This window comes from Amblyraja radiata, chromosome 31 (assembly GCF_010909765.2).
Source record: "Amblyraja radiata isolate CabotCenter1 chromosome 31, sAmbRad1.1.pri, whole genome shotgun sequence".
NCBI classification, from domain to species: Eukaryota; Metazoa; Chordata; class Chondrichthyes; order Rajiformes; family Rajidae; genus Amblyraja; species Amblyraja radiata.
Window position 1 is genome coordinate 8,613,613 of NC_045986.1, and position 10,523 is coordinate 8,624,135.

At 48.3% G+C, this 10,523-nt stretch overlaps 1 protein-coding gene across 2 annotated transcripts in view; it reads right to left on the reverse strand.

Moving 5' to 3' along the window:
* The window catches only part of LOC116990372 (tumor necrosis factor receptor superfamily member 5-like), a 167,480-nt gene that overhangs the window by 133,192 nt on the left and 23,765 nt on the right, over positions 1–10,523 (reverse strand). The window lies entirely within an intron of this gene.

A 10,523-nucleotide genomic window follows, 5' to 3' on the forward strand; every position in this document is an offset into this window, starting at 1 on the left:
AGGCGGACACTGGGGCGCAGAACTCGTCCTCCTCATGTCCTGTCCTTCTGGATTGTTCCTCCACATCTCCAGTATGTCGCCCACTCGCTGCTCTCCCCCACCTCGCGGTGCACGGAGAGGGCCACCGAGCCCAGCGCGGGCTGTAACCGCTCCGCTAGGAGGCTGAATTGCCCCTGTCCCACTTAGGAACCCTCTGGAGACTTTGCGCCCCACCCAAGGTTTCCGTGCGGTTCCCGGAGGTTTTTGTCAGTCTCCCTACCCTGCTTCCACTGCCTGCGACCTCCGGCAACCACCTGCAACCTCCGGCAACCACCTGCAACCTCCGAGAACCGCACGGAAACCTTGGGTGGGGCGTAAAGTCTCCAGAGGTTTCTGTTCAGGTTTCCTAAGTGGGAAACCATTTCTCTACCTGGAGTCTGGGCGGGAGATCATCACCAAAAATTATAGAGCAGAGCAAGATAGACCACTCCTCGAAAAACACGTAGTATGACGTGTGTGATTGTCGACGCCATTTATAGGGCTGCCCGCATACTGTCATGGCGTCCTCATCTACAGTTCAGTATAAATTGCTCTAATCGCCGATGTTGACAACTCAACCTGTCTTTCTTCAGGTTCCCCAACATCAAAGAAAGGTGAGGACATATTATTGTTTTCTGGCAACATTATTTTGTCCTGAAATTTTTTTTTGTTCCCCTATCAACACTCATTCGGATACTATGGTTGTTGGTACATTAGAAAGTTAATAGATTTTTTTTAATAGATCTAAAATTACTACAATAATAAAGTCACCAATTTTTGTTCTTCTGTCATTTTTGTTTTTGTTTCTGTACGGCAGGAGTCTCCAAAATATGGTCCAGAGGGAGAGAGAGAGAGAAGGGGCAGAGAGAGAGATGGGGAGAGAGACGCATCAGACCCATCACGAGATTTTAACCTCAGATTTGAGTCGGGGAGCGCAGCAACCCGTGGCTGCTCTTAGTGTAGTTACTGATTAGATCCCTCGAACTGTCAGAGCCCAGACATCACTGGGCCGCCGTGAAGAAGGGTACAATGGTGCAGTGCAGGGTTCGGCGGTTGTCAGATTGGGACGGCTGTGCGTTATAACGTGTCATCGTTCCTCACTCTCCCCCCTTCTCTCTCCCCATCTCTCTCTGCCCCTTCTATCTCTCTCTCCCTGTCTCTCTCTGCCCCTTCTCCATCTCTCCCTGTCTCTCTCTATCTTGGTCTCTGCCCCATCTGCCTTTCTCTCTCTTCCTCCCCTCTCTCTCAGTCTGTCTCTGCCTGAGAGTTGGCAGCCCTGCTAGTGTCTTAGGTCCAAAAGAGGATAGAAAGAAAATTCTTTAAATGGTCTACATTAGAAGTTTTAAATAAGCTCTTCTACATTGAAGGTAAATTGACATATTAGTGGCAAAATGCATCTTCAATATACAGGTATCTCCCCACAACTGAACAATTGCACTTAAATGATATATCATTCATTCTGCAGATATGTAGTTATAACTACATTTTTTCCTTCTTAGTTAATCCAATATGAGATTTTCTGTAATTTCAGCGGGTCCAGAATACTCCTCCACCAAAGTCTGGTGTATTTGTCAACCACCTGCCGTCTTTGTTCTGAACTCTGAACTTAACTAGTTTTCCAACAGGCAGACCAATGAGAGGCTAAATTGCAATGCAGTTCCAACACTATTTGACATCATGAACACTCCGAAACGTGTTTACCCAACGCCGGTTACTCAAGAGGAAGTATGAGAACCTCCCGTTAGCCACACAAAATTGTGCAAATGACGATTTATTTATTATTGTATATAAATTGGAAATTTTGTTCTTTGGGGTAAGCAAGGGGTGGGGCTATCGTTGTCTGAAATATGTTGAATAATGTAAATATTACCATAAATGACGTAAATAAAAAGTGTTTTCCTTGTTTATAAAGTTCAATTTAGAGTTATTTGAAATTGTGGGGGTTGGTGCAATATACAGCTGACCCACAAATGTGTCATTATGAGACATTCACATTTAAAAAATCCATGTCTCAAAAAAAAGCAAGAAGATCCCCATATTATTTGATCAACTTATCGACTGAATTTAAATATGTAGGTATGTATGCACTACATTGTGTTACGCTAATATAGAATGGAAACATATTTAGACATTGTGTTCATGGATGTTTTACTCACAATATTAGGATTTCATATATATTTTATATATATACAGGTGCACAACCTTTTATCCGAAGATCCAAATAACGAAAACCTCCGAATAGCGGCCATTTTTTCGGTCCTTGAAGAAAGGTCCTTGAAAACGTTCACCGAGGGCGGCCCGCAGAGGTGACAGCGGAACCTCCGGTCGGTCCTCGAAGAAAGGGGAACTAAATCCCCATTCATAAAAGAGAAGATGAGGGTATATTGCGCGGGAGGGTTAATAATTGACAATATGCTGCTGCCTGCCCGCTGATTTAAAAAGTTCCCACGGTAGACTCACGATACACAGTGCAGATTGTCGCTCCCTTCAGTTTCACCCCACCTACGCCCCTCTGCTTCCCGGCCATGTGTGTGACCCCTTCCCTCCCCTCTCCAGCTCCCCGCCCATTGCACCGGCGCGGGGGCTTTGCACTGTCTTCACGTCGGCGATTGCAGCAGGACCGTGCCAGTCACCGGAGACGTCAGGACCAATTGGACACCGACCACCAGGCCCACCGCAAGCACGGAGATCCCAGAGACCCACAGCCAACAGCAGCCCAGCCCCACTCCAACTACAGAGGAACCTGGGTTGCGGATGACGGGCCGCAGCTCGGGGCGTCGTAGGGGCCCATCGGGGAGCGGCCACTCAAAGCCACGCCGGGCGATGTAGGGCCCTGCCCCGGGTCTTGATGTTGGAGCCCCCGGCGGGCGCTAGCAAGTCCGCGGCAATTTACAGCCGCGCCGGGCGTTGTAAGGCCCCCCTCCAGGTCACTCTCAACCCCGTAATTCGGGCGGGAGAAGTCGCCGCTGCCGGTGCCCCGCAAAGCAGTCTCCCACCGGAGGCCCGCGAGCTCCCGGTGTCACCATCCACCGGAGTCGGGTCGCAGCAGCTCGCCCCCGCAGCTCTCCACGCTCCGAAGCTGGCTAGCTCCACGGAGGTAGGTCCGTAGGTCCACAGCTCCCACCGACCCCCAGGCCCACTGCAAGCACCGAGATCCCAGAGACCCACAGCCAGCAGCAACTCCAGCCCAGCCCCGCTCCAACTCCAGAGGAACACGTAGGGGCAGAAGCTGATGGTGTGCAAGGTACGTCTTGTTCTTGGGGTGGCGGATGAGGGGGCGCAGCTCGGGCTGTGGGCGAACTGCCACTTGTCGCTGTAGCGGCCAAAGATCATAGAGGAGCTCCTCTATGATCTTTGGTAGCGGCCCATCGGGGAGCGGATTCCTCTGGAGTTGGAGGGGGAGGGGGTATTGTGCTGTTTGATCGCCCCCTGCTATCCCAGGGACAGGGAGACACAGCGGCTTTTCAGACTGGTGGGCAATCACTTCCAAAGTTCTGCCCACACAGTCAGTACACTTCTCCTACACTGCATTTCATACAAACATTTATTCTGCAAGTAAAAACGACATTGAAGACTCAAACGCGCGATCGAGTAACTGCCAGGATCAAGGCGCAAACTCGCGACCTTGCGGATATGAGCCGAGCACTCTACCACTGAGCCAGCCATTAAAATCTACGCTAAAAAATGTCCATTCCGAAGACCGACAAATTCTGAATTACGAAAAGTGTCTGGTCCCAAGGCTTTCGGATAAAAGGTTGTGCACCTGTATATGTGTGTGTGTATATATGTGTGTGCATACAAGTATGTATATGTATATACACATATATTGTGATATCTATATCTATATTACTAAAAGTCTGTTCTTGTCCGGTTTTGGCCTTCTGTGCTGCGATTTCCAAGAGAACGCCGCCACCTACGGCCGTCATTTTTGGCCACCTTGCTCAGAACCCACCTCCGCCGTATGTTTGCCGAGGATTTTTCCCGTCGATGAAAAATGACAGAGATATTAATGTTTTTACCAAATTCCCCATTCTCTCTGCTGCTCCTGCTGGTGGGAGGGACTATAAAACCAGGTGCCCCAATCAGTCTCTACAAGATGGAGGTCTGAGCTCTGAATGACTGAACAAATGTCTACACAGCTGTGAGTAAGTACCCTTAATTTGGTTTGAAAATGAAAATATGGTTATGGTTAGTTTGAAGGAAAAAAGCAATGCCTGCAAATGGTTGTTTGGGGCGTTGAAGTAAAAAGGCACGCTCTCTCTGTCTCTCAGCCCTCCTCTCTGTCCCCACCGCTCTCTCTCCCTATCCCTCTCACTTTCTCTCTCTCCCCCCGTCTCTCTCCCGTTCTATCTCTCTCTCTCTCCCCTCCTCTCTCTCCCCAACTCTCCCTCCCATCCCCCCCTCTCCTCTCCCCCCCCTCTCCTCTCCCCTCTCCTCTCTCCCCCCTCTCCTCTCCGCCTTCTCTCCTCCTCTCCTCTCTCCCCCCTCATCCTCTCCCCCCTCTCCTCTTCCCCCCTCTCCCCCCCTTCTCTCCTCTCACCCCCCTCCCTTCTACCCCCCTCCCCCATCTCCCCTCCCCCCCCCTCTCCTCCCCCTCTCCTCTTCCCCCCCTCTCCTCGTCCCCCCTCCTCTTCCCCCCCTCTCCTCTCCCCTCTCCTCTTCCCCCCTATGCTCTTCCCCCCCTCTCCTCTCCCCCCCTCTCCTCTTCCCATCCCCCCCCTCTCCGTTCCCCCTCCTCCCCTCCATTCCCTCCCCCACCGTCCCTCCCCTAAACCCCCCTTCCCTCCACACACCCCTACCCCCTTCCACCCTCCCTCCCCTCCCTGCTCCCCACCTCTCCCCTCCCCTCTCAGCACACCCTCTCTCCCCCCTCTCTCCTCCCCCTCTCTCCTCCCCCTCTCTCCCCTCCTCCACCCTCCCTCCCTCCCCTCCACACCCCCTACCCTCCACCCTCCCTCCCTCTCCCAGCTCCCCACCTCACCCCCCTCTCAGCACCCCCTCTCTCTCTCACTCTCACCCTCTCTCTCTCCTTTAGATGTGACTGCAAGTTGGGGGCTATGCGTCAGTAGATAGGGTGGTTATGGGGTAAAAGGAGCAAATTAATAATATTAATATAATATTAAGGGGGGTAATTAGCGTGAGTGCGGGGGTGGGGTGGGGGGTGGAATAGTTAGTGTGTTATTGATGCGACATGCCGCCTCCCCCCCCACAACCGCACGTTGGGGGAACAGACCCAACGGGTCTGCACTTGGTCTAGTATATTACTAAAAGTCTGTTTTGGCCATCTGTGCTGCGATTTCGGAGAGAACGCCGTCACCTACGGCCGTCATTTTTGGCCACCTTGCTCAGAGCCCCCCTCCGCCGTATGTGTGCCGAGGATTTTTCCCGTCAATGAAAAATGACAGAGATATTAATGATTTTACAAAATTCCCCATTCTCTCTGCTGGGGGGAGGGACTAGAAAACCAGGAAGTGGTGTGCCTCAATCAGTGTCTGCAAGCTGGAGGAAGGCAGAGGGTCACGTTTCTCTGAGCTGTGAATAACACTGAACACATGTCTACTCAAATGTAAGTGTCCTTAGTGGTTCTAAAACGCTTGCAGAATGTGTCTATTGGTTCTAAAGTGTTTGCAAAAAGTGTTTATTGGTTCAAAAATGTTTGCAAAAAGTGTCTCTTTTGGTTCTACAATGCTTGCAGAATGTGTCTTTGTGGGGGGGGGGGGAGGCGGCATGCAGCGTCACACACTAACTACCCCCCCCCCTCCCGCACTCACGCTAATGGAGGGGAGAGAGAGAGAGAGAGAGAGAGAGATAGAGGGGGGGAGGGGAGAGAGGGGGGGAGAGAGGGGGGAGGGTGGGAGAGAGAGGGGGGGGAGAGGAGGGGGGAGGGGGGGAGAGGAGGGGGGAGGAGAGGAGAGGGGGGAGGAGAGGAGAGGGGGGGAGGAGAGGAGAGGGGGGGAGGAGAGGAGAGAGGGGGGAGAGGAGGAGAGGAGAGGAGGAGAGGGGGGGAGAGGAGAGGGGGGAGAGGAGAGGAGAGGAGAGGAGAGGAAGGGGGGAGGAGAGGGAGGGGGGAGAGGAGAGTGGGGAGGGAGGAGAGGGAGGGGGGGGGGGAGAGAGAGTGTCTTTTTACTTCAACCCAAACCCAAACAACTATTTGCAGGCAGTGCTTTTTTACCTCTAACCATATTTTCATTTTCAAACCAAATTAAGGGTACTCAGTGCTGTAGACATTTGTCAGTGTCATTCAAAGCTCTGATTGAGGCACACCACTTGCAGAGACTGATTGAGGCACACCACTTCCTGGTTTTATAGTCGCTCCCCCTCCCTCCAGCAGGGGCAGCAGAGAGAATGGGGAATGTTGTAAAAACATTAATATCTCTGTCAATTTTCATCGACGGGAAAATTCCTCGGCACACACGCGGCGGAGGGGGGCTCTGAGCGAGGTGGCCAAAAATGACGGCTGTAGGTGGCGGCGTACTCTCGGAAACCGCAGCACAGAAAGCCGAAACCGGTCAAGAACAGAGTTTTAGTAATATAGATATGTATGTATATATGTGTGTATATGTATATGTGTGTGTATATGTATATATGTGTGTGTTTATGTATATATGTGTGCATATATGTATATATGTGTGTGTATATATGTATATATGTGTGTGTATAAATGTATATATGCGTGTGTATATGTATGCGTATATGTATATATATGTGTGTGTATATGTATATATGTGTGTGTATATATATATGTGTTTGTATATGTATGTATATATGTATGTGTATATATATGTGTGTGTGTGTATATATATATATACACATATACATACACAGATTGAAAAGAAAAATCTATATATATTTTTTTCTTTTCAATCTGTGTGTGTATGTATGTGTATATATACATACATACACACACATATGTGTATATATTTACACGCGTGTGAGAGGAAAGTTAAGGGCCTGTCCCACCAGCATGCTATATAAATAAAAGTGACTTGACATATTTCTCTAGTTTCCTTCATTTATATATATATATAATGAAAGAAACTAGAGAAATGTGTCAAGTCACTTTTATTTATATAGCATACTGGTGGGACAGGCCCTTAACTTTCCTCTCACACACAGGCACATTCATATAAATATATATATGTTAAATTTAATTTTGTGCACAGTGTGTGTTAAAGCAATAGAAGGAAAATGCACAATAGGGTGATTTCACGAAAGGTCACTGGAGCGTAAATCCCCACTCACGTGACCGAAAATTTTAACTGGGGTAAAGCGTCACTTCCGATACATGTTAGTGGATGGGAAAACACGCACTTTCACACCCGTTAAAAACATCGAAAACGGCCAGGTTTTGAGCTGCAATTAAGTGAGCCAGTCGGGGTGACCGTGATGAACAGCTACCTAAATTTACAGTCCAAAAAAAAGATAGAAACTAAGGTAAATACAAGAGGGAGCTGAAGGGGCCAAAAAGGCGGAAGTTGATAGCGGACATTTTTCGTGGAGATTTAAAGATCCAAAATATCGGGAATTATCGCGTTTGCTCACTGCATTTCATCAAAAGTGGCATTATTGACTTTGTTATCTTTATTCATTTGTTAGATGAAAAGTATTAAAAGTTAGAAATCCTTCAGTAAAATTGCAAAATCGCCCATTGTTCTCGGGTGGGTTTTAACATGCAAAATGAACACGCTTCTGAAGCTACATTTACCATTTAAATATCCGTGAATCATAAATGCGTCTTGAAATAAATTTTACTCAGATGCAAGCTAAGGAATGGTATAATTCTCAGCTGTTAATTTGACAAAATCAGGACATTTTGACAAAATCAGGACATTTTATTATTAGCCAAAAAATGTCCTGATTTTGTCAAATTAACAGCTGAGAATTATACCATTCCTTAGTTTGCATCTGAGTGAAATTTATTTCAAGATGCATTTATGATTCACGGATATTTAAATGGTGAATGTAGCTTCAGAAGCGTTTTCATTTTGCATGTTAAAACCCACCCGAGAACCATGGGCGATTTTGCAATTTTACTGAAGGATTTCTAACATAGAAACATAGAAACATAGAAAGTAGGTGCGAGAGTAGACCACCAGGTCCGTCGAGCCCGCACCGCCATTCGCTCATGGCTGAACACTAAACAGACACACTTACACACAAACAGTAGACACAAGACACAGAACACAAGACACTACCCTCCCCTTTATACCGCTATCACCCCTCTCCACCCCAAGAACCTCGTGATCTCCTGGGGGAGGCAAAAAAACGGATAAAAACCCAGGTCCAATTCGGGAAAAAAATCCGGGAAATTCCTCTCCGACCCCAATCCAGGCGATCGACACTTGTCCAGGAGATCACTCAGGTCTTACTATACTAACCATACCTAGGTCCATATCCCTGCCCTCTCCCCGTAGCCCCTTATCCCCTTGGCAGCTAAAAAACCATCTATTTTAGACTTAAATATATTTAACGTTTCTGCTTCCACTGCTCCCTGGGGCAGTGAATTCCATAAATTAACCACCCTCTGGGTGAAGAAGTTCTTCCTCATCTCAGTTTTAAAAGAGCCCCCCCTTATTCTGCAACTATGTCCCCTAGTTCTAGTTTCCCCGATCATTGGGAACATCCTCGGTGCATCCACCCGATCAAGGCCCCTCACGATCTTATATGTTTCAATGAGATCGCCTCTCATTCTTCTAAACTCCAAAGAGTAGAGTTCCAGCCTACTTAACCTTTCCTCATATGTCAATCCCCTCATTGCAGGAATTAATCTTGTAAACCTTCGCTGCACTGCCTCCAGGGCTAGTACATCCTTTCTTAAGTATGGACCCCAGAACTGTACACAGTATTCCAAATGTGGTCTCACTAATACTGTGTACAGCTGCAGCAAGACCTCCGTGTTTTTATACTCAATCCCCCTAGCAATAAAGGCCAAAACTCCATTGGCCTTCCTGATTGCTTGCTGCACCTGCATACTAACTTTTAGTGATTCATGTACTAATACCCCTAGATCCCTATGCGTTGCATTACAACGCAGCTCCTCCTCATTTAGAAAATAACTTGCCCTATCATTTTTTTTCCCAAAGTGAATGACTTCACATTTATTAGTATTAAATTTCATCTGCCAAGTTGTTGCCCACTCACCTAGCTTATCTATATCCTTTTGCAGACTCTTCCTATCCTCCTCATCCCCTACTTTTCCTCCCATTTTTGTATCGTCCGCAAATTTTGATATATTACACTTGGTTCCCTCCTCCAAATCATTTATATAAATTGTGAACAACTGGGGTCCCAGCACCGACCCTTGCGGAACCCCGCTAGTTACCGGTCTTTTAATACTTTTAATACTTTTCATCTAACAAATGAATAAAGATAACAAAGCCAATAATGCCACTTTTGATGAAATGCAGCGAGCAAACGCGATAATTCCCGATATTTTGGATCTTTAAATCTCCACGAAAAATGTCCGCTAGCACTTCCGCTTATTTTGCCCCTTCAGCTCCCTCTTGTATTTACCTTAGTTTCTATCTTTTTTTTGGACTGTAAATTTAGGTAGCTGTTCCTCAAGGTCACCCCGACTGGCTCACTTAATTGCAGCTCAAAACCTGGCCGTTTTCGATGTTTTTAACGGGTGTGAAAGTGCGTGTTTTCCCATCCACTAACATGTACCGGAAGTGACGCTTGTCCCCCAGTTAAAATTTTCGGTCACGTGAGTGGGGATTTACGCTTCAGTGACCTTTCATGAAATCACCCTATACAATGCAAGGGAAACTGTGCAAAGGTGGCGGCTGGGGAGGAAAGATGGGAGGGAAATGGGGGAACGGGGAATATTTACAATAAAATTAACTAAAATATGTGATGTGATAGATGCGCTAAATCAAACACTGTTCCCTACAAGGTACACAAAATTGCTGGGGAAACTCAGCGGGTGCAGCAGAATCTATGGAGCGAAGGAAATAGGCGACGTTTCGGGCCGAAACCCTTCTTCAGACTGATGGGGGGTGGGGGGGGGGGGGGAGAAAGAAGGAAAAGGGGAGGAGGAGGAGGAGCCCGAGGGCGGGCGGATGGGAGGGTGGGAGGAGACAGCTAGAGGGTTAAGGAAGGGGAGGAGACAGCTCCCTCCGCAACTCCCTCGTCAATTCTTCCCTTCCCTCCCGCACCACCCCCTCCCCGGGCACTTTCCGTTGCAACCGCAGGAAATGCAACACCTGTCCCTTCACCTCCCCCCTCGACTCCATTCAAGGACCCAAGCAGTCGTTCCAGATGCGACAAAGGTTCACCTGTATCTCCTCCAACCTCATCTACTGCATCCGCTGCTCTAGATGTCAGCTGATTTACATCGGGGAGACCAAGCGGAGGTTGGGCGATCGTTTCGCCGAAAACCTCCGCTCAGTCCGCAATAACCTACCTGAACTCCCGGTGGCTCAGCACTTCAACTCCCCCTCCCATTCCCAATCCGACCTCTCTGTCCTGGGTCTCCTCCATTGCCAGAGTGAGCAACAGCGGAA